The sequence below is a fragment of the Apodemus sylvaticus genome, chromosome 21, assembly GCF_947179515.1.
Source record: "Apodemus sylvaticus chromosome 21, mApoSyl1.1, whole genome shotgun sequence".
Taxonomy (NCBI): Eukaryota; Metazoa; Chordata; class Mammalia; order Rodentia; family Muridae; genus Apodemus; species Apodemus sylvaticus.
The window spans coordinates 50,256,216-50,277,186 of record NC_067492.1 but is presented as its reverse complement, the minus strand read 5'-3'; the positions used below and the strand labels follow the sequence as shown (position 1 = coordinate 50,277,186).

General features: G+C 40.0%; 1 long non-coding RNA gene across 2 annotated transcripts in view; it reads right to left on the bottom strand.

Moving 5' to 3' along the window:
• The window catches only part of LOC127671766 (uncharacterized), a 75,172-nt gene that overhangs the window by 32,489 nt on the left and 21,712 nt on the right, over window positions 1-20,971 (bottom strand). For both annotated transcript variants that reach the window (XR_007974792.1, XR_007974791.1), the window contains exons 2-3: window positions 4,772-4,945; window positions 2,656-2,831 (exon numbers count right to left, since the gene is read on the bottom strand). This is a non-coding gene — a long non-coding RNA (uncharacterized LOC127671766). The remainder of the gene's footprint in view (window positions 1-2,655; window positions 2,832-4,771; window positions 4,946-20,971) is intronic.

Sequence of the window (20,971 nt, the reverse complement as noted above, 5' to 3'; positions counted from 1 at the left end):
CACTTATTAGTAAAATAAATTTTTATTGTTATTTTCCCCATTTTTTAAATATGTGTTTACATGGTATACATTTGATTCTGTGTGTGTTTTTGCATGTGGGTGGATGCCCACGTGTGAGGGCACCTGTGTGTCTATATTTACATGTGGAGACACACAGTCGACAAGGCTGATGTTAGGACTCATGCTCCATTGTTCTTCTGCCTTGTTCATTGAGGCAGAGTCGCTCAGTCAACCCCTGAGCTCAGTTTTACAGCTGGCCTTACAATCAGCAAGCTCTGGAGGTCCCTGTTCTGCCTTCCAAAGTGGAGACTGCAGGCAGGCTGCTTCTGAATCTGAGCCTCATTCCTCATGCTTGCAGAGCAAGCACCCTCACCACTGAACCCTGCATGTTTTATTTTTAGATTATTGATTTGACCTCTTAGGACTTTGGAGAAAGGAATGGCTAGGGAATATGTTTTGATGGAAAAGATGAGGCATGACATAGTCTGTTCATCGCACATCACGGCCATAAAGGACCACCAGTGAGCAGTAGCTGGGAAAGCAAAGACGCCAGGAGCCACAGGCTTCTGCACCATTCTAGAGAAACTAGAACACCTAGGACCCAGTTGGGCAGAGTGCTTATCGGCACGTATACGATGGAAGGAAGGTGGGGCTGTTGACTGGGAAGATGGCATATGCAGAAAAAATGAAAAGGGGAAACAGAGTGTGACAAAGTGTGAGTGGGGCCAATCAGACCTCATGTCCGTACAGCGATCTATGGCGTTGATCTTGGGCTTTCTCACTCCACCATGACTCCTGAGATCTCTCAGACAATATTTTCTCAGCTTAAGGTACACTATACCTCTACCATCAACTTCATCCAACAGAGAAGACCTATCCTGCACACTATGGCATGGTTTATGTGAAGTCTTTGCCATCACCTGGCCAGTCTGTTTTGGTCCAGTCTGTTTGGAGTTCTGTAGGCTTCTTGTATGTTCATGGGCATCTCCTTCTTTAGGTTAGGGAAGTTTTCTTCTACAATCTTGTTGACTAAAAATCTGTGCTCTCTTCTATACCTATAATCCTTAGGTTTGCTATTCTCATTGTATCTTGGAATTCCTAGATGTTTTGGTTATAAGCTTTTTGCATTTTGCATTTTCTTTCACTGTTGAGTCAATGTTTTCTATGGTATCGTCAGCATCTGATGTTCTTTATTCTCTCTCCTGTATTCTGTTGTTGATGTTTGCATCTATGACTCCTGAATTCTTTCCAAGGTTTTCTATCTCCAGAGTTGTCTCCCTTTGTGATTTCTTCTTTGTTTCTACTTCCACTTTTAGATCCTGGATGGTTTTATTCAGTTCCTTCACTTGATTGTTTGTGTGTTCCTGTAATTCTTCAAGGGATTTTTGTGTTTCTTCTTTAAGGGCTTCTGGCTATTGACCCATGATCTCCTGTATTTCTTTAAGTGATTTTTGTGTTTCCTCTTTAAGGGCTTTTACCTGTTGACTGGTTTTCCTGTATTTCTTTAAGGGAGTTATTTAAGTCCTTCTTGAAGCCCTCTATCAGCATCATGAGATACAATTTTAAATACAACTCTTGCTTTTCCAGTGTGTTGGGTATCCGGGACTTGCTGTGGTGGGAGAACTGGGTTCTGATGTTGTCAAGTAGCCTTGGTTTCTGTTGGTAGGGTTCTTGTGCTTGCCTTTCGCCATCTGGTTATCTCTGGTGCTAGTTGGTCTTGCTGTCTCTGGCTGGAGCTTGTCCCTCCTGTGGGCCTGTAAGCCTGTGTCTGTACTCCTGGGAGACCAACTCTCTTCTGTCAGGGTCTGTGCACAGAAGGCTGTGGAGTCGCCTGGCTCCCTGGTGCAAATGGCAGCCTCCTCCACTGATTGTATGGCTGGTGTGCTCCTAGCTGTTCCCCTCCAGAGAGAAGGTGGAGATCTCACCTCCATGCTCAGAAGTGAAAGTGCTGCTGGGAGATCACTCTCCCCTGGCAGGCCATGCACAGAAGGCTGTGGAGCTGCCCGGCTCCCTGGTGCCCACCTGACCACTCTGATGATTCGTTTCACACATTTGCTACTCAGAGCTGTTCGGAGGCTAGTAGTATTGCCCTCTCGTTTCCTCCCAGCTCGGTGCACTTCACAAAGAAGGACTACGGGCAGATTAACGATCCATTCTGCTTCTGTTAGTTCTCTCCTCTCTGGTTACTCTAACAGGGCCTGGGCAAATTTGAAAAGAAGAAATACGAACCAGCTTGAGGCAACACTGCCCAATTTGATCAAAACTAAATGCAACACTCGTGGGTTCAAGTTTGGTGGTCCAAAACCCTGGAATGTCTCACAGACATCTAACTCTCAATGCCAATGCTGCTTTATTTGGTTTGGGGTTTACTATCCCTTTATGTTAAATGGGAGTTAGAAAAATCTGCACAAAACACTCACTGTCTGTGTTCACTGATGCCTACATGCTAAGCAGCCAGGGTTATTGATGAATGAAAACACCACACAGGCAACAACATGGTCTTCAGGCACCTACCTCATGAACTCAGATAAAGCTAAGGGTGAATCACATCCGATCTTTATTTAGCATCCTACCGAGAACAAATTCTCCAAGGATCTGATTTGGAATCTGAGTTCACAGGAAACAGATACTCGCCCACAGAGTCCCAAGGAATACCTGTGTCCAGATCTTTTTTGGCATCAAGATATTTCTCTTTGAAGCTGGGCTAGCAGTTAAATTTAACACCATCCAGATCTTCTTAAGAAAGAGAGAAGAACTATGTGCTTTCTTTGACCTCTGGAGGAATATGACGATCATCCAGGAAGAAAGGACATTTTGTTCCAAGTCCAGATCTGCAAATTATATCGTTTTAATTCACTGAGACATATTCTTTTAATAAACCATTTTAAATATTTTGTTTGTTTAGCTCGTACAGCAAAATACAGTCTCATCAGTTAAGACATACTTCAAACTGCCCAGGCCGGGTAGAAACATTTCATTAATAACATGTGTTTACCATTGAGAGGAATGGGCTTCGTGTGCTAAGATTTTGTTTGTCAGTCAATCGTTGGAACCCTGCTGTTAATAGCATACAATGGTTTGTGGTTATGCCACAATTTAACCCAGGTTTAAAAATACAAACTAGAGCCCTGGTGGTCTAGAAGGAACAGGGAGTCAGAGAAGGAATCGCTCAACCTGCTCTGTGGGCTGCTGGCTTGGAATGCTTTACAAACTAATCAAATTTATTGACTATGATCCTGAGGGGAAACCCATGCCGGGACTCTCGTCTTGGTTGGACTGCAGTTTGGTGAGGTTCTGAGTGTCTGAAGGGAAAACAGAGCAACCATTTGGCATTTCTTTTTCCCAAAGACAAATTAGAAACAGATATCACAAAAGGAAGGGTTTTTTCTTGCAACAGTCTAATAAGAAAAATAGATTTTCCTCTATAGTTTTAATTCTACTGTACATTAAGAATAAGTAAACAGAATTGATATTGTACCACACAGCAGAGGCAGTGATAATTCTATTAGCACATAGTTTGAACACCAAGCAGTCTAGATGAGTCAGAAACAGAATTGGTTTTGCATTTATCAGTTTACGTTCCTATATCTGTATAAATGTCAACTGGTACTAAATGCTTAGATGTCAACCTACATGCTTACCAATGGATACAGTTATAACTGGAGGAAAAAAAATTGAGACAATTTATACATAAAACACTCTAAAAAATACAATAAAGCACAGCATCTACAGTGATGAGTAAAAAAAAATGTGTTTGTGTTTAATGAGCGCCTCAGTTTTACAGAAACATACCAAACCACAAAGAGTTACTGGAGGATATGTTTATGAAATCTCAGTCATGGAAATAACACCACGATTCTAAACATTTTTGAAATCATATATTGCATGTACTTAAAGCCAATTTTCCAGTTGCTTACAACTTATGCTTTTAAATATATACCTTAAAATAAAACAGACCATGTTTAGAGAAAATTTAAGCCATAAAAATTGCATTGGGCCATTGTGAGGTTATCTCTTTATTCATTTCTTGAGGAAGATTTGTGTTTTTACAACATTGCCATGAGTCAAATGTGATGGCACATGTTTGTAATCCCAATGCTTGGAAGGCAGAGACAGGAGAGTGAGTTCAAGACCAGTCTCTGCCACACAAGAAGTTTGAGGCCAGACTGGTCTATGTGAGACCTTGTCTCAAAGCAAACAAAGCAAACACCAGGATTTGTCGACTATTGATGACGTTTTTCATAGGAAAAGAAACATACCTAGTTAGAAGAATTTGCTACTAAATGATTCATTTTCCAAATTCTGAATACTTAGAGATGGATCATTATAATAAACAATAGCAGCCTGGCATGGTGGCACACATCTTTAATCCCAGGACTCAGAAGGCAGTGGCAATAAGGGTAATAGCAATAGCTGTTAAATTCATATCTTAAAATTTCAAAAAGAAGAGCTGGCATTCACTTACACCCAGAAGTATATTTGCATTGCTCTTCATGCATAACAAAGTACTAAGGACAATGAAGGCAAGAAAGGGAGAAATCGAGCCACCCAACTTCTAAGATGATTTCCAAAAGACACAGACACAGTGGCATTTCAATGGAGTTTTTGACAGCCAACAATACAAGACTTTGATGTTTTATTTTCACTCCTATATGGTTCCTACAGGTATTTCCCGTGGTATTTTTGTTTGTTACCAATAAGACTGGGTTAACTGGTAATCCCTTGTGTTGAGAACATAAAAAGGGTTCAGAGAGTCTTTAAAGAATCATACCTTTCTCCGGGAAGCAGAGGAAACAGCAAATCTGCAGGGAGAAAGGATGCCTCAAGCAGTTGTTGATCATTGACATCCAGGCTGAAGAAATAACTTCTAGAAACCATGTCCTCTGCTTCAACCCTTGCCAGACCACAGTACAGTCAGCCCTAATCCCAGCTCATAGTCGGTCTACTGTAAAACAACATTTTGAGGTTATAAAGTATTTAATTATATGACAAGAATACATTTTGTCTTATGAGGAAAATAATCATTTCAACAAATCAGTTCTGAGCCAAGATTTTAAAATACGCCTTATTTACAAGACTTCACATAGTAAATTCCAGTTCTCTAGAGAACGTAATCATTCGTTTATGTTACTGAACAGCAGAGAGTTTTAACTTACTTTTTTTTTTAGATATTATGTTAAACTGAGTCCTAGTATCAAATTCTAGTTGTGTCAATGGTATCTCATCTTCACTTTTTAAGATAAAAGTATCACTAGTCACACTAGTAGGTCTAAGAAGATTTGTGAGGTAAAGTTAAATCTTAAAACACTGCTTTTGCTGCTTCCTGTTTGTACTATTGGAAACTGGGCTTTGCTTTTTGAGTTGTGTGTTCTCAAAATGCTGACAGTTTGCTGAAGCCTGTGGCAGGACTGACTAGACACCAAAAGCTCTAAGGGGTTTTGCTGTTGTGACCATCCTTGCTGAGAAATTTGATAATTTAGATATTCACTTGGGAATGTCTGGTTGGTAATATTTTTTTTAATGAATCCTACTAGGGCTGATGGGATGGGTCAGCTGGCAAAGGTCTTTGCTGGCAAACATGACAACTTGACTCCAATCCCTGGTACTCTCGCAGTGAAAGAAGAACCACAGCTTTTGCATGTTGTTTTCTGATGTTGCATGTGTGTGATGCCCACACACACCCAGGATAAATGTAAATGAGTTCTTAATTACTTCTACCATTTCATGTAATAGTGCTGGGGCACTATTGGTTTTCAAATATTATTATTAGAAAGACAAAGCTAAAAGGCAAATGTAGTCACCAGGCTTCCAGAAGCAGTCTATGCAGTTCTATGCAGCTCTGTGCAGTTCTGCGCAGTTCTATGCAGTTCTGTAGTTTAGGAACCCCAAAGTTTCTTTCACTCATTAGATTAAATTGCTTTTGGAGCTCAGCACTGTATCATTCTTGGCTTGTAGCTTTGTCTAAGGTAAAAGAGCATATGTTCATGAAAATATATTAAGTGAATAAAACAAAGCACTAACATGGAAGATATCATGTGTGTATATGTATATGTATATCTCAAAAGAGTATTATCTAAAGAATATAAAGAACTATTAATCAAATCAACAAGAAAAAGGTACAGATACTCAAGAGAAATGGCTAAAGAGAGTTAAAAAGAGACTTCAGAAAGATGTCTGAGTCACTTCTTGTTTCTGGGATAAACACCACGACCAAAGTGACTTATGATGAAAGAATTTGATCAATGGTTCCAGAAAGAGAGTCACAGTGATGGGAGAGCCATGGCAGAGGGGACTAGAGGTGACATCTCAGCCACACAAAACAAGCAGAGAGCATGAACTACAAGTGAAGCAAGACTGTAAGTTCTCAACACCTACCTCAGTTCCTCCAGCAAGACTCCACCTCCTAAAGGTTCCAACCCCCCCCCAGGGCAATGCCACTCCCTGGGGACCAAGTGTTCATATACCTGAGCCTACGGGGAACATTTGTCATTCGAAGCACCACAATATGCAAATGAACAACAATAAATTCACATATTACCAAATTCATAAGTTGTGAAGAAAATACCAATTTAATCTAATCACATTATAGTATCACTATCCTCTAGAATGGTTAAAACAATCAAAACAAAACATTCTATGTACGAACAAAGCAGCTCAAGTCTTCACCCATTGTTAGTGGTGATGTTAACTGGCTCGGCCATCACAGAAAAAATTGTGGTGGCATCTAATATTCTTCTGATCTAGCTACCAGCACATATATTCTATAAAAATACCGTTTTGGCTTCACTAAAAGGCAACTAGAAAGTACTTAACAGAAAGAGCCATTTAACCTCAAGCCACACTGGCTATAATACAAATGTCTATGGGATAGAGTATCTAAACAAAGTGTGGGTGTATTTATTTAATGGAAGCAGTAAGAATGGATGGAGTACAAATATGTAAGACAGGGTAGAGCTTGCCAGCTAAATATTCAGTGTTAAGAAGCCAGATACAAATGCCTACCCACCATGTGATGCCATTCCAGACACATTATAAAAAGGAGTAGAACTAGGTTAGTGTGTTAGAAGTCTTGTTAGAGATTAATCTCATTAGAAAGGAGTATGGAATGGTTTCAATGGTATGTGGTAGGGTTGCTATTTTGCAGGTATACTATAGGTCTGTTTAGTTTGTGAAAAATCCATCAATGTTTGTACAAGATATGTAATCAATATGTATTTCATATGAACAGTTTTTAAAACATTTTTCTCTCTCCGGCCTGTATCATTTAGAAAAACATGCATTATATATCATCCGTACTCCAAAACAATAATTGTGAAAGATGAGTTTAATCACTGACTGCTATGGTTTGGAGTTAAAATGTTCACCATAGGCTTGTAAGTTTCAACACTTGGTCTCCAGCTGGTGGCGCTGTTCTGGGAAACTCTAGACCCTTTGGGCAGTATAGCCTACATACTGGTTGCTGGGCTGAAGGTTATGTCCATTACCGGTTCTGGCATAAGCACTCTTTCCTGGTCAGCAAGGATATGAAAAGCAGCAATCACATGTTACCACTGCAGTATGTGGCAAAGCATACATGTCCTGTTTTGTGAAGACACTCCTGTAGTCTTCATTTCCCTCTAAATTGATCAGATCTCCCTTGATACCATGAGTCAAACCGAATCTTGTTCTCTAAAATAGACTTTAATTGGACTCTTCCAACTTAATATGATCTTTCTCAAAGGTCCTGCTCCATCTGGGCAAAGATAAGTAATAAACCAGTGTGAGCTAAGGCATGGCTCTAGGTAGCTGCAAAGTCAATTGTTATTTAGCTTGACTGGAAAGCCTATGGGAAGTCTAGACAGTCCCGCTGTCCACTCACATGGCCTTTCTTACTGTATTAATATGGAAACCTAAGCTGCCTTGTCCTGCTCAGAACTTTCCTAATACCTTTCAAGTCCCAAGCTCCCCTCCCTTGGCACTTCTGATTCAATAAGTAGAAACCCATGCCTACCAATACAAAGCAACATTGTAATGATTTCTTTTTTAAAGAATATTTCAAACCTGAAAAATTAGAAAAAAAATGTAAAGTATCTTTGCTATGTCTCCTAGTCCAAAAAGATTGTAAACCTGACCCAAGATTTCCACCAAATATTCTAGGATTTCTCTTGCCCATTAAACAAATGTAAGTGAAACAGACATTTGAATAAATAAATCCTAAAGATACGTGGCACATATTTATTTATTTAACGTGCCAGTGTGCTGTGGCTTGAGACCATCCTCTGCCACAGGGCTCCATACCCAGGAAGCCGAGGGAGATGGCTAGAGTCCCAGGAGTGCGGACAGGCCTGGGAGTGCAGGAAGCCACCCAAAACCTTGAGGACACAAGAACCCAAGGGCAGCCTGGGATAGGAGTCTTCCAATTTTCATCTGTGCCTAGATCTGATCCTGAGCCACAAAGCTACATACACAAATACCACCATAAGAGAGCTGTTCTCCCAGGAGTGCCTACATACCTGGGTGTACAGGGAAGACCACTGCTTCTCTTCAAATTCCCAGCCCAAGAGGGACCTGCCCAGAGCCATCAGGACATAAGAACCAAGGATCAGCTGGGGACAGGATCCTTCTGGTTTCTGTCTGAACACCAGAGCTGGCCCTGTACCACAGCTCTACATACCTAAACCCCTACAAGAGAGAGCTGATCTCCCAGGAGTAGTGATACACAGGCTTACAGGACCAATAATCCACAATCAGAAGAAGCAAGACAAGCTACGACAAGAGATACCCAGATGGCAAAAAGCAAATATTACCAACAGAAACCAAGGTGACATGGCTTCATCTGAACTCAGTTCTCCCATAACAGTGAGCCCTGGTTACCCCAACACACTGGAAAACCAAGAATTAGATTTAAAATCACACCTCATGATGCTGATAGAGGACTTCAACAAAGACATAAATAGCTCCCTTAAAGAAATACAGGAGACTCGGCTTCCCGCCAGTCAGGAGAGACTCACCTCCATCTTGATTCCGGGCTCCAGAGATCGGACAGACTGAGGTACACAAACATAATCCTAGGCCCAACACCGCAGGGGTCTGAGCCTGACGGGCGTTGGCCTGCACCCAGGCCCTGGGCTGTTCGAGTGGCCATCGGGGCGCCAACCCAGCCAGGAGTTTTTTTTGCCCTGGCCGGCGCACAAGCCGCCATTTTGCCTACAGGACCCAGAGTGCTCGGGAGGGCAGAGACTGCTAACAAGCGTAGCCTGAGGCTAACAAAACGGGGGTCTAGGCCCCAAAAGGCACAGGACTGACCCCAAGAACTGGGCGGCTTGGTAGGCCATCTGTGTGTCAACCCGCCCAGGAGGTTATTAGCACAACAGACTCTCCCGGTGCTTTCAGGGAGCGCGGACACGTACGCCCGCCATCCGGGTCACCTGGCAGACCCAATTAACAGTCATAGCCCTAGGGGAACGTTGCTCGGACCTTGGCCTCCCAGGCTTTTGCCTGGACTCAGGGCCTGGGCGACAAGGCTAACCTAGTGTGCGCCAGCACGGTTGGGGAAATCGGCTGCCCAGCGGAGTGAGCGGAACACAGGGGAGGTCACAGCAACATACACCTTCGGAGCTCCCTGGGGGTGCACACGGGTTCCATCTGGTCCACAGACACAATCTGGGGCAAGGCCTCAGGCAGAAGCCCTCAGGTCAACTCTCTCCGCTTCAGATCAGCCTGGGCGGGCCGCACCACATCTCCAGGTCCCTCAAGAGGCTAGTGGGGGCTTCCGGGCGGCCAGCTGGGAGAAGTCGGTGTGCTCCAATAAATCCTGCGGGCCCGAGCGGGAGCCTTCAGGTGCCTGCTTCGGGATCTGAACAGCCTGGACAGCAGCACCCTGTCTACAGGCAGTGCAGGGTGTAAGCTGTGCACCAGAGGCCAACGGGGAAGGGGCAGCTTGCACTGGTGAGTCCAGCACTAACAAGACCAAGTAACACCAGTGAGAGCTAGATGGCAAAAGGCAAACGCAGGAACGTCACTAACAGAAATCAAGGCAATATGGCAACATCTGAACCCAATTCTCCTCTACCAGCATGTCCTGGATACCCCATCACACCAGTAAAACAAGATTTGGATTTAAAATCACTGGTCATGATGCTGGTACAGGAACACATGAAGAACATACATAAAGAAATTCAGGAGAAAATGGATCAAAAGTTAGAAGCCCTTGCAAGGGAAACACAAAAATCATTGAAAGAAATCCAGGAGAATACAAAAGCCAACAAGGAGGAAATGCAAAAAACACTTAAAGAAATACAGGAGAACTTTGGTCAACAGGCTGAGGTCATGAAAGACGAAACACAAAAATCTCTTAAAGAAATACAGGAGAACTTTGGTCAACAGGCTGAGGTCATGAAAGAAAAAACACAAAAATCTCTTAAAGAATTACAGGAAAGCACAAACAAGCAAGTGAAGGAGCTAAGCAAAACCATCCAGGATCTAAAATCAGAAGTAGAAACAACTAAGAAAACTCAAAAGGAGACAACTCTGGAGATAGAAAGCCTTGGGAAGAAATCAGGGGACAGAGATGCAAATATCAACAACAGAATGCAAGAAATAGAAGAAAGAATCTCAGATGCTGAAGATTCCATAGAAACCATGGACTCAACAGTTAAAGAAAATGCAAAATGCAAAAAGCTTGTAACCCAAAATATCCAGGAAATCCAGGACACAATGAGAAGACCAAACCTAAGGATTATAGGCATAGATGAGAGTGAAGATTTACAACTTAAAGGGCCAGCAAATATCTTCAATAAAATTATGGAAGAAAACTTCCCTAACCTAAAGAGAGAGATGCCCATGAATATACAAGAAGCCTACAGAACTCCAAACAGACTGGACCAGAACAGAAATACTTCCCGTCACATAATAATCAAAACACCAAATGTTCTAAACAAACAAAGAATATTAAAGGCAGTAAGAGAAAAAGGCCAAGTAACATATAAAGGAAGACCTATCAGAATCACAGCAGACTTTTCACCTGAGACTATGAAGGCTAGAAGGTCCTGGGCAGATCTCATGCAGACTCTAAGAGAACACAAATGCCAACCAAAACTACTATATCCAGCAAAACTCTCAATCACCATAGATGGAGAAACTAAGATATTTCACGACAAAACCAAGTTTACCCAATATCTATCCACAAACCCAGCCCTAAAAAGGATAATAGGAGGACAACACCAATACAAGGAGGGAAACTTCACCCTGAAAAAAGCAAGATAGTAACCTTTCATCAAACCCAAAAGAAGTTAAGCAATCAAATTTAAAAAATAACGTCAAAAATGATAGGAAGTAACAATCACTATTCCTTAATATCTCTTAACATCAATGGACTCAATGCCCCAATAAAAAGACACAGACTAACTGACTGGATACATAAACAGGACCCTACATTTTGCTGCTTACAGGAAACACACCTCAGGGTCAAAGACAAACACTACCTTAGAGTAAAAGGCTGGAAGACAATTTTACAAGCAAATGGTCTCAGGAAACAAGCTGGAGTAGCCATTTTAATATCAGATAAAATTGACTTTCAACCCAAAGTCATCAAAAGAGACTCTGAGGGACACTTCTTGCTGGTCAAAGGAAAAATACAACAAGAAGAACTCTCAATCCTGAACATCTATGCTCCAAATGCAAGGGCACCCTCTTTCATAAAAGAAACTTTATTAAAACTCAAAGCACACATTGCACCTAACACAATAATTGTGGGTGACTTCAACACTGCACTTTCCTCAATGGACCGATCAGGAAAACAGAAACTAAACAAGGACACAATGAAACTAATTGAAGCTTTGGACCAATTAGATTTAACTGATATATATAGAACATTCTATCCTAAAACAAAAGAATATACCTTTTTTTTCAGCACCTCATGGTACCTTCTCCAAAATCGACCATATAATTGGTCACAAGACAGACCTCAACAAATATAAGAAGATCGAACTAATCCCATGCCTCCTATCTGATCACTATGGAGTAAAAGTGGTCTTCAATAGCAACAGAAACAATAGAAAACCCACATACACGTGGAAATTGAACAATACTCTACTCAATGATACCTTGGTCAAGGAAGAAATAAAGAAAGAAATTAAAGACTTTTTAGAACACAATGAAAATGAAAACACAACATACCCAAATCTATGGGACACAATGAAAGCAGTGCTAAGAGGAAAACTCATAGCCCTGAGTGCCTCCAAAAAGAAAATGGAGAGAGCATACATTACCAACTTAATGACACACCTGAAAGCCCTAGAACAAAAAGAAGCTATTTCACCCAGGAGGAGTAGAAGGCAGGAAATCATCAAACTCAGGGCCGAAATCAATCAAGTAGAAACAAAAAGAACCATACAAAAAATCAACAAAACCAGGAGCTGGTTCTTTGAGAAAATCAACAAGATAGATAAACCCTTAGCCAGACTGACCAAAGGGCACAGAGAAAGTATCCAAATTAACAAACTTAGAAATGAAAAGGGAGACATAACAACGGAAACTGAGGAAATCCAAAAAATCATCAGATCCTACTACAAGAGCCTGTACTCAACACAACTGGAGAATCTGGAGGAAATGGACAATTTCCTTGACAGATACCAAATACCAAAATTAAATCAGGACCAACTAGACCATCTCAACTGTCCCATAAAGCCTAAAGAAATAGAAGGAGTCATAGAAAGTCTTCCAACCAAAAAAAGCACAGGACCAGATGGTTTCAGTGCAGAATTCTACCAGACCTTCAAAGAAGAGTTAACACCAATACTCTTCAAACTATTCCACAAAATAGAAACAGAAGGAACACTACCCAATTCCTTCTACGAAGCCACAGTTACGCTGATACCAAAGCCACACAAAGATCCAACAAAGAAAGAGAACTTCAGACCAATTTCCCTTATGAACATCGATGCAAAAATACTCAATAAAATTCTTGCCAACCGAATCCAAGAACACATCAAAACGATCATCCACCATGATCAAGTAGGCTTTATCCCGGGAATGCAGGGTTGGTTCAATATACGGAAATCCATCAATACAATCCACTACATAAACAAACTCAAAGAACAAAACCACATGGTCATTTCATTGGATGCTGAAAAAGCATTTGACAAAATTCAGCATCCTTTCATGCTTAAAGTCTTGGAGAGAACAGGAATTCAAGACCCATACCTAAACATAGTAAAAGCAATATACAGCAAACCGGTAGCCAGCATCAAACTAAATGGAGAGAAACTTGAAGCAATCCCACTGAAATCAGGGACCAGACAAGGCTGCCCCCTTTCTCCTTATCTTTTCAATATTGTACTTGAGGTACTAGCTCGGGCAATTCGACAACATAAGGAGGTCAAAGGGATACAAATTGGAAAGGAGGAAGTCAAACTATCATTATTTGCAGACGACATGATAGTCTACCTAAGTGACCCAAAAAACTCCACTAGAGAGCTCCTACAGCTGATAAACAACTTCAGCAAAGTGGCAGGTTATAAAATCAACTCAAGCAAATCAGTGGCCTTCCTATACTCAAAGGATAAGCAGGCTGAGAAAGAAATTAGGGAAATGACCCCCTTCACAATAGCCACAAACAGTATAAAGTATCTTGGGGTGACTCTTACCAAACATGTGAAAGATCTGTATGACAAGAACTTCAAGACTCTGAAGAAGGAAATGGAAGAAGACCTCAAAAAATGGGAAAACCTCCCATGCTCATGGATCGGTAGAATCAATATAGTTAAAATGGCCATTTTGCCTAAAGCACTATACAGATTCAATGCAATACCCATCAAAATCCCAACTCAATTCTTCACAGAGTTAGAAAGAGCAATTATCAAATTCATCTGGAACAATAAAAAACCCAGGATAGCTAAAACTATTCTCAGCAACAAAAGGAAATCTGGGGGAATCAGTATCCCTGACCTCAAGCAATACTACAGAGCAATAGTGTTAAAAACTGCATGGTATTGGTACAGTGACAGGCAGGAGGATCAATGGAACAGGATTGAAGATCCAGAAATGAACCCACACACCTATGGCCACTTGATCCTCGACAAAGAGGCTGAAAACATCCAATGGAAAAAAGATAGCCTTTTCAACAAATGGTGCTGGTTCAACTGGAGGTCAGCATGCAGAAGAATGCGAATTGATCCATCCTTGTCTCCTTGTACTAAGCTCAAATCCAAATGGATCAAGGACCTCCACATAAAGCCAGACACTCTGAAGCTAATAGAAAAGAAACTGGGGAAGACCCTTGAGGACATCGGTACAGGGACAAAGTTTCTGAACAGAACACCAATAGCGTATGCTCTAAGAGCAAGAATTGACAAATGGGACCTCATAAGGTTACAGAGTTTCTGTAAGGCAAAGGACACCATCAAGAGGACAGATCGGCAACCAATAAATTGGGAAAAGATCTTCACCAATCCTACATCAGATAGAGGGCTAATATCCAATATATATAAAGAACTCAAGAAGTTAGACTCCAGAAAACCGAACAACCCTACTAAAAAATGGGGTACAGAGTTAAACAAAGAATTCTCACCTGAAGAACTTCGGATGGCGGAGAAGCATCTTAAAAAATGCTCAACTTCATTAGTCATTAGGGAAATGCAAATCAAAACAACCCTAAGATTTCATCTTACACCAGTCAGAATGGCTAAGATTAAAAATTCAGGAGACAGCAGGTGTTGGAGAGGGTGCGGAGAAAGAGGAACACTCCTCCACTGCTGGTGGGGTTGCAAATTGGTGCAACCACTCTGGAAATCAGTCTGGCGGTTCCTCTGAAAACTGGGCACCTCACTTCCAGAAGATCCTGCTATACCACTCCTGGGCATATACCCAGAGGATTCCCCACCATGTAATAAGGATACATGCTCTACTATGTTCATAGCAGCCCTATTTATAATTGCCAGATGCTGGAAAGAACCCAGGTATCCCTCAACAGAAGAGTGGATGCAAAAAATGTGGTATATCTACACAATGGAGTACTATTCAGCCATTAGAAACAATGAATTCATGAAATTCTTAGGCAAATGGATGGAGCTAGAGAACATCATACTAAGTGAGGTAACCCAGACTCAAAAGGTGAATCATGGTATGCACTCACTAATAAGTGGTTATTAACCTAGAAAACTGGAATACCCAAAACATAATCCACACATCAAATGAGATACAAGAAGAAAGCAGGAGTGGTCCCTGGTTCTGGAAAGACTCAGTGAAACAGTATTTGGCAAAACCAGAACGGGGAACTGGGAAGGGGTGGGAGGGAGGACAGGGGAAGAGAAGGGGGCTTACGGGACTTTCGGGGAGTGGGGGGGGCTAGAAAAGGGGAAATCATTTGAAATGTAAATAAATTATATCGAATAAAAAAAATAACAGTAAAAAAAAAAAAAAGAAAAGAAATCTGACCATTGATTTTTAGCATAAGAATGGAAAGTAGGGTACACTTCTCTTAATTTTATTAGTTTCCTTTTTGTCTCCTTCTGCCTTAGCCTTTAGAAGAATGCATATTTGAATGTTGTATGATATTGATGTCTTTTTAGTAACCTAGAATTTTTTGCCTTCATCTTCATTCTGATGAGATCTGGGAAATGTTGCCTTGTAAAGAGTAAAAAAAAAAAAAAAAAAAAAAAAAAAAAGAAATACAGGAGAACATGGATAAACAGGTAGAAAAGCCCATAAAGAGGAACCATAAAAAAAAAATACCTTAAAGAATTACAGGAAAACGCAAACAAACAAGTGAAGGAACTGAACAAAACCATCCAGGATCTAAAAATGGATATAAAAAAAAATAAAGAAAACACAAAGGGAGAAAACTCAGTATATAGAAAACCTAGAAAAGAAATCTGGAGTCATAGATACAAGCATCAACAACAGAATACAAGAAATAAAAGAGAGAATCTCAGGTGCTGAAGATATCATAGAAAACATTGACTCAACAGTCAAAGAAAATGCAAAATGCAAAAAGCTTCTAGTCCAAAACATACAGGAAATCCAGGACACAATGAGAAGACCAAACCTAAGGATTACAAATATAGAAGAGAGCAAAGATTTCTAAATTAAAGGGCCAGTAAATATCTTCAACAAAATTATAGAAGAAAACGTTCCTAACCTAAAGAAAGAGATGTCCATAAACATACAAGAAGACTATAGAACTCCAAACAGACTGGACCAGAACAGAAATTCATCCCTTCACATAATGATCAAAACACCAAATGCACTACACAAAGAAAGAATATTAAAAGCAATAAGGGAAAAAGTCAAGTAACTTATAAAAGCAAACCTATCAGAATTACACCAGACTTCTCACCAGAGATTATGAAAGCTAGAAGATCCTGGGCAGATCTCATACAGACCCTAAGAGAACACAAATGCCAGCCCAGATTACTATACCCAGCAAAACTCTCGATCACCATATATGGAAAAACCAAGATATTCCATGATAAAACCAAATTTACACAATATCTTTCCACAAATCAGCCCTACAAAGGATAATAAATGGAAAACACCAATGTAAGGAAAGAAACTACACTCTAGGAAAAGCAAGAAATCACAAAGGGAGAAAACTCTGTATATAAAAATCAGTCTTCTTTCAGCAAACCCAAAAAAGATAGCCATACAAACACAGAAATAATATCAAAAATAAGAGGAAGCAATCACTATTCCTTAATGTCTCATAACATCAATGAACTCAATTCCCCAATAAAAAGACATAGACTAACATACTGGATACATAAACAGGACTCAGCATTTTACTGCATACAAAAACGCACCTCAGTGTCAAAGACAAACACTACCTCAGAGTAAAAGGCTGGAAAACAGTTTTCCAAGCAAATAGTCCCAGGAAACAAGCTGGAGTAGCCATTCTAACATCAGATAAAATCAACTTTCAACCAAAAGTCATCAAAAAAGATAAGGAAGGACACTTCATACTCATCAAAGGAAAAATATACCAAGAAGAATTCTCAATTCTGAACATCTATGCTCCAAATGCAAGGGCACCCATATTCATAAAAGAAACTTTACTAAAACTCAAAGCATACATTGAATATCACACAATAATTGTGGGGACTTCAACACCCCACTCTCATCAATGGACAGATCAGGAAAATACAAACTAAACAGAGACACAGTAAAACTAACAGAAGTTATGGACCAAATGAATTTAACAGATAGCTATAGAACATTTCATCCAAAATCAAAAGAATATACCTTCTTCTCTGCACCTCACAGTACCTTCTCCAAAATTGAGCACATACTCAGTCACGATATAGACCTCAGCAGATATAAGAAGACTGAAATAATCCCATGCTTCCTATCAGATCACTACGGATTAAGGCTGGTCTTCAATAGCAACAAAAACAACAGAAAGCCCACAAACACATGGAAGCTGAAAGATACTCTACTCAGTGATACCTTGGTCAACGAAGAAATAAGAAAAGAAATCAAAAACGTTTTAGAATTTAATGAAAATGAAGGCAAACATACCCAAATTTATGGGACACAATGAAAGCAGTACTGAGAGGAAAACTCATAGCTCCCAGTACCTCCAAAAAGAAACTGGAGAGAGCATACACTAGCAGCTTAACAGCAAACCTGAAAGCTCTAGAACAAAAAGAAGCTAATACACACAAGCGGAATAGAGAGCAGGAAATAGTCAAACTCAGGACTGAAATCAACCAAGCAGAAACAAAAAAAAAAAACTATACAAACAATCAACTATACCAGGAGCTGGTGATTTTTTTTGAATTTCATCAGATCCTACTACAAAAGCCTATACTCAACACAACTTGGAAATCTGAATGAAATGGACAGATAACAAATACCAAAAGGATCACATAGACCACCTAAAGAGTCCCATAACCCCTAAAGAAATAGGAACAGTCATTGAAAGTCTCCCAATCAGAAAAAGCACAGGACCAGATGGTTTAGAGCAGAATTCTACCAGACCTTCAAATAAGATCTAATACCAATAGTCTTGAAACTAGTCCAAAAAAAAAAAAAAAAGAAGAACACTAACCAATTCATTCTATGAAACCATGATTATGCTGACACCAAAATCACATAAAAATCCAACAAAGAAAGAGAACTTCAGACCAATTTCTCTTATGAATATCGATGCAAAACTAATCAATAAATTTTTTGCCAACTGAATCCAAGAACACATCAAAACGATTATTCACCATGATCAAGTAGGCTTCATCACAGGGATGCAGGGATGGTCCAATATATGGAAATTCATCACTGTAATTTACTATATAAACAAACCCAAAGAAAAAACACATAATTTTATTAGATGCTGAAAAAGCATTTGACAAAATTCAGCATCCCTTCATGTTAAAGGTCTTGGAAAGATCAAGAATTTAAGGCCCATACCTAAACATAGTAAAAGCAATATACAGCAAATCATTAGTCAACATCAAACTAAATGGAGAGAAACTTGAAGCAATCCCACTAAAATCAGGGACTAGACAAGGCTGCCATCTATTTAATATAGTACTTAAAGTTCTAGCTGGAGACAACAAAAGGAGGTCAAAGGGATACAAATTGGAAAGGAGGAAGTCAAAATATGACTATTTGCAGATGATATGATAGTATACTTAAGAGACTCCAAAATCTCCACCAGAGAACTCCTACAGCTGATAAACAACTTCAACAAAGTGGCATGATATAAAATTAACTCAAACAAATCAGTAGCCTTCCTCTACTCAAAGGATAAATAGACTGAGAAAGAAATTAGGGAAATGACACGTTTCACAATAGTCATAAGCCATATAAAGTATCTTGGTGTGACTCTAACCAAACAAGTAAAAGATCTGTATGATCTTTCAGTCTTCAAAGTCTAAAGATCTTCAAGTCTCTGAAGAAAGAAATCAACGAAGACCTCAGAAGATGGAATGATCTCCCATGCTGGTGGATTGGCAGGATTAATGTAGTAAAAATGGCCATCTTGCCAAAAGCAATCTACAGATTCAGTGCAATCCCCATTAAAATTTCAACTGAATTCTTCATAGAGTTAGAAAAAATAATTCTCAAATTCATCTGGAATAACATAAAACCTAGGATAGCTAAAACTAGTCTCACAATAAAAGAACTTCTGGGGGAATCAATATCCCAGGCCTCAAGCAGTACTATAGAGCAATAGTGATAAAAAACTACATGGTATTGGTACAGTGACAGGCAGGTAGATAAATGGAATAGAATTGAAGATCCAGAAATGAACCCACACACCTATGGTCACTTGATCTTTGACAAAAAGAGCTAAAACCATCCAGTGGGGAAAAGATAGCCTTTTCAAGAATTGGTGCTGGTTCAACTGGCGGTTATCATGCAGAAGTATGCAAATTAATCCATTCTTATCTCCTTGTACAAACCTCAAGTCCAAGTGGATCAAGGACCTCCACATAAAACCAGATACACTGAAACTAATAGAAAAGAAAGTGGGTAAGAGCCTTGAGCACATGGGCATAGGGGAAATTTTCCTGAACAGAACACCAATAGTTCATGCTCCAAGATCAAGAATTGACAAATGGGATCTCATAAAATTGCCAAGTTTCTTTGAGGCAAAGGACACTGTCAATAGGACAAACCAGCAACCAACAAATTGGGAAAAGATCTTTACCAACCCTACATCTGACAAAGGGCTAATATCTAATATATACAAAGAACTCAAGAAGGTAGACGCCAGAAAACCAAATAAGCCTATTTTTAAAAAAAATGGGGTACAGAGCTAAGCAAAGAATTCTCAACTGAGGAATTCCAAATGGCTGAGAAGCACCTAAAGAAATGTTCAACATCCTTAGTCACCAGGGAAATGCAAATCAAAACAACCCTGAGATTTCACTTCACACAAGTCAGAATGGCTAAGGACAAAAACTCAGGTGACAGCAGGTGCTGGTGAGGATGTGGAGAAAGAGGAACACTCCTCCACTGCTGGTGGGATTGCAAGCTGGTACAACTACTCTGGAAATCAATACATTTACACAATGGAGTATTTCTCAGCTATTAAAAACAATGAATTCATGAAATTCATAGGCAAATGGATGGAACTAGAAAATATCATCCTGAGTGAGGTAACCCAATCACAAAAGAACACACATGGTATGCACTCACTGATGAGCGGATGTTTAGCCCAAAAGCTCAGGGAATACCCAAGAAACAATTCACAGACCAAACAAAGCTCAAGAAAAAGGAAGACCAAAGTATGGATACTTTAGTCCTTCTTAGAAGGGGAGAACAAAACACCTGTGGGAGGAGATACAGAGGCAAAGTGTAGAGCCGAAACTGAAGGACAGGCCATCTAATATAAAAAAAGAAAGAGAAAAAAAGAAAAATACTATATCTAAAATACTATATCTATGTGTATATATATATATATATACATATATATATATATAAAACAATATGTATACCTATGTCTGCATCTAAATACATATGCATGTATGTATCATAAATATATATTACTATCTACCCTAAAAAAAATAAAGTGCTAGGGTTACACCTAAAGAGAGCAAGCGATTTTCCTTCCTAGAATGACGCAGATCTAGATTGAATCCTCAGAACATCTACTGCTAAGACTTCACCACACTAATTGTAGTTAGCCAGAGAAACCTGTGGGAAACTCATCTGCTGCTTGAAAGTCGTCTCAGAAGGGATCCTCCTGTTCATCATCATCAAGAGCTAGTCCCAGGACTGTCCTCCCACGCAGGAAGAAGACCCTGGGAGACACCACTGAAGGCCAAGCTATCACCTCCAACCATTACGGAACAGAAAGGGTGGGCTTACACAGAGTCATGGCCACCCGTGACAAACTGTCTTCCTTTACACTGTAGTGTTTGCACATTGGAAAACAGATGAGCAAACTCAAACTCGGCATTTCATAAATACAGTCACAAAGTATCGTGGGCAAAGGTAGAGGGTAGACACAAAGACAGAGCTAGTCTGATCTGACAGCCCATCCTACTGC